Source organism: Zerene cesonia, chromosome 11, assembly GCF_012273895.1.
Source record: "Zerene cesonia ecotype Mississippi chromosome 11, Zerene_cesonia_1.1, whole genome shotgun sequence".
Classification (NCBI taxonomy): Eukaryota; Metazoa; Arthropoda; class Insecta; order Lepidoptera; family Pieridae; genus Zerene; species Zerene cesonia.
In genome coordinates, this window is record NC_052112.1 from 7911507 (window position 1) to 7914862 (window position 3356).

Here is a 3356-nt window from a genome sequence, read left to right on the forward strand (position 1 = left end):
CTTTATCGAAGTCATAAAGTTGTAAATATGGACATTTATCGAATTGGTATTTTTCATGTTTTCATGTATAAATTGAATATCCAGGCTTTTTGTATCAAAATCACTTTTTATATTATTCTTTAATTTTGTCACAATTGTTGTTTTTTGCGTCACCTGTTTTAAGGCAAAGCATAGTAGTTTTTTTATTTCTATTGTTATCTGTGATGCTGCGAACTTGATATATGATACCGCTTGTAATTTATATCCAACTGCGTAATTCCTTTTTTATCTCATATCCTCGGTATGTTATTAAATAAAAACATTTCTAATTTGTACACGTATTCAGCCTATTTCGAAGTTAATTTAAAATTGCAATTAATAACAAAGTCTTAAAATAGACAGAAACAGATATTATACATATAAATATTTATAGCAAACATTAATATCGACACTACATAAATAGCAATTACATTTTGAATTATGTTCATTGCTTTAGAAATCGCCACCAACAAATTGGAAATCGGAAGCTTTACAGTAGCACCGTAGTTAGTACATGAAGTAAATTTCGTATTTACATTTATAACTGGTTATTTACGTCTCCGTTCATTGTTAAGTAATATCTGAATTGAACAAAATCACAATTCTTTGACTTTTATTGAAGCGTTAAATTGATATTTATAGCGGAATGAACCTTCATATATAAGCATAAATTGCAATTGACTGTCTTTGTTCTTGGAATTTACATACAAACAATTTGATTATCTGTACAGACAGCACTATTTACACATTATTCACTACAATATATGTAATATTTGCTACCCACCCGCGGCTTTGCCTGCGCAGTCGAAGCAAAAGAGGGTTCCGAGGTTTTATCTGTAAGTTTCCCGTTTCTGTGGGAATTCCAAAGTATAAACTATTGGATCTCAAACTATTTTTGTGCAAATTGGTTTAGTAGACAAACAGAGTAACTTTCGCATTATAAGTAAGGATTAATTTAACTACTTAGAAACATAGTGCATATTTAACATAGACGTATAGTAAGTTGTTGTTCTTAAATTAATAAATATTAAATTTAATTTTTAGTTTTATAGCATTGAAATGCTTTATAAATGAGAATAATAAATATTAGTTTAAAAAAAACTAAAAAACACGCTTTAACAAAAATCATATTTTGCAAATTAAAAAATGGAATAATTTTATCAAATTAGTGTATTGTCATCGGTCCTCAATAAATCTACAAAGTTTGAACGAAATCTGGCCGTTTAAAGTGGGTCAAAATCGCGCCTAAAGAAGTCGGTTACAAACAAACATACAAACAAACATACAAACAAACATACAGGTGAAGCTAATAAAAAGCGTGTAAAATTGGTTATCTATATTACTCAGTTTTAATAGAAAATCATTTCAACCAACGAAAAAAAAAATTGTACATTGAACATTGTTCTGAATATAAGACAAGTTTGACGTCGTGATCAAGCGCTAGTAAAGTATCGCTAAATTAGTGGAGGTTACAGTAGAGTCGTATGGAGGTTAACCCAATTTCTGTTTGAGGTGCGCTGCCCAACGAACCGTGAGAGCCCCTCGGTTTGAAGTCCGGCCCTTGATTGAATTATCTACTTTGGATACAGTAGAGATTACGAATCTGTGAATCTAATCTAAGCTAGTGATTTTGAAATTTCTAGAAAATGCCCAAAGGTTTGGAGTTAGTAAAAAATTTAGCACAATTTTTCGGTTTAGATTTCAAGTAATTGTTTGAGATTAAAATATTAATTATTGAGAGCAAAATTATAGATTAATTATAGAGGACGATCATTTTCTAAATAGGCATAGGCTTTTTGATTTCACTTTAATTATAACAAATTTATTGTACTTGACAGCTTTTGATAGGTTTTTAGTTATTAACAATTTACTGATCTGCCTTACTTTTATTAAAATTGAGGTAGGAAAGTTGTGTTTACTCTATAATATAGAAAGAGCTTTACGTTAACTAGTTTGCCTCCACATACAAGTTTTAAGGTTACAAAAAAATATGAATTACCGACACTTTTTAAATCGATCAAAGATTAAGCATTGACATAGTCTCCGATCTCCCACGGTCCGTGCCGTCAGAGTAAGGGACCAGACTCATTTATAAAATTGACACGTGTGCTATAAAGACGTATTTGGAGCAACCTACACGAGCTGCCGACTGCCGACAACTAATGAAACGGAATTTCATTCTCCTTTTTCACGGAATTAAATTATTCGTGTGTAGAAAGTGAAATACTTATTACATTCAAGTTTTTGGTATGATTGTGTTTTTGCAAGTATGAAATACTTTTGTAGTGAATTTGAATTATTATAATATAAATCCGGTGATTGGTGAATTTTAAAAATACATGTTTCAGAATTTATGTAAAAACGAAATATAACTGTTTAAATGTTAGTGAAAGAGGTTCTTCTTGTAATTATTTACTTCCTATAATTATTTAAATATTTAAAATAAACAGTTACCTTACAGATATTGTAAATAAGGTCTCGAGAGCTGAGTAATCATTGGTTCTTAAACTAAATTTATGTTGGTTGTATTTTCATTCCTTTCTAAATTATCATAGGCGTGTAAAATATATTGTGCCCTAACGTAGGCGGACGGGTACGGAATTCTCGTGGCATGTATTCTCACTGCATTCCCGACACGTTTGGGTGTCACTCCTTAACGCTATATATGGAACGTGAATATATGTAGTTACAAGGTTAATTTACCGTGAGATAAAGGAACTCCCAATAGACTCATAAATGAAATCTCGGAATCACGGATGCCATATAACTTTCGTTGCGGACAAATTTGTGATATCAAAAAGAAGTTAGTACTCTTGGTAAGATTTATACTCGAGTTCGCGTTATGTCGTGATGCATAAGGGAATTTTCTTTCTAGATTCTGTAACGCCTTATTACCTAAATGCCTTCTATGAAGTGAAGCATCTTGGTAATTTGCCAGTTTAGTGATAAATATTCTTGTGTATGTGTAACAAATCTATAATACATGAACTTGTAAGCATGACCACACATCACAGTAGACTGTATGTATCCGGTTAAGATATATCATTGTATAAAACAATCATTTAAAATAATAATTTAAAATACATTTTCAATTATAGACACGTATAGGATTGAAGATAGATATCGAGAAGTTAACGACATTCAAATGTCTATCGGAGTTTAAATGTAAAATGTTTTTCTATTTGTCGCGCAAAAAAATTAATGATTCGCTTGAATAGACAACGGACAGGTCTGAATCGAGCGATTATATTGATATGAATATACTTGCTAGTGATATAATCTTTCTGTGTTAAAGATAATTCTTCTCTTTAAAAGCAGTTTTTTGATTGGCTTAAAAG